This window comes from Diaphorina citri, unplaced genomic scaffold, assembly GCF_000475195.1.
Source record: "Diaphorina citri unplaced genomic scaffold, Diaci psyllid genome assembly version 1.1 scaffold135072, whole genome shotgun sequence".
In the NCBI taxonomy this organism is placed as follows: Eukaryota; Metazoa; Arthropoda; class Insecta; order Hemiptera; family Psyllidae; genus Diaphorina; species Diaphorina citri.
In genome coordinates, this window is record NW_007511999.1 from 1 (window position 1) to 245 (window position 245).

Below are 245 nucleotides of genomic sequence, written 5' to 3' on the forward strand. Positions count from 1 at the left end.
ATTGATAACTGGCTCCAAGTCTTTGTACCCATAGTCCAACTTGGGCAATTCAATAGGTCCTTGCAAGATAGGGGATGTTACGATTTTTCTGTAAGAAAGAGAGAAAATTAATCAAACCAGGAAGTAAATAAAATTAAGGTGTTTCAAACATGTAAGGTAGATGCCTTCAATGGTTACCAAAGTGAAATATCCAAGAACTTACCTGGTAGCAAGCAACGTTTGTCGAAGCATGATTAAATTCTTTT

The 245-nt window shown here is 35.9% G+C and overlaps 1 long non-coding RNA gene across 1 annotated transcript; it reads right to left on the reverse strand.

Moving 5' to 3' along the window:
* Positions 1-9: 9 nt before the first annotated feature.
* LOC113473845 lies at positions 10-245 on the reverse strand. The gene is made up of 2 exons (XR_003395674.1): positions 203-245; positions 10-88 (listed from the first exon to the last, which is right to left on the reverse strand). It is a non-coding gene; the product is annotated as an uncharacterized LOC113473845 (long non-coding RNA).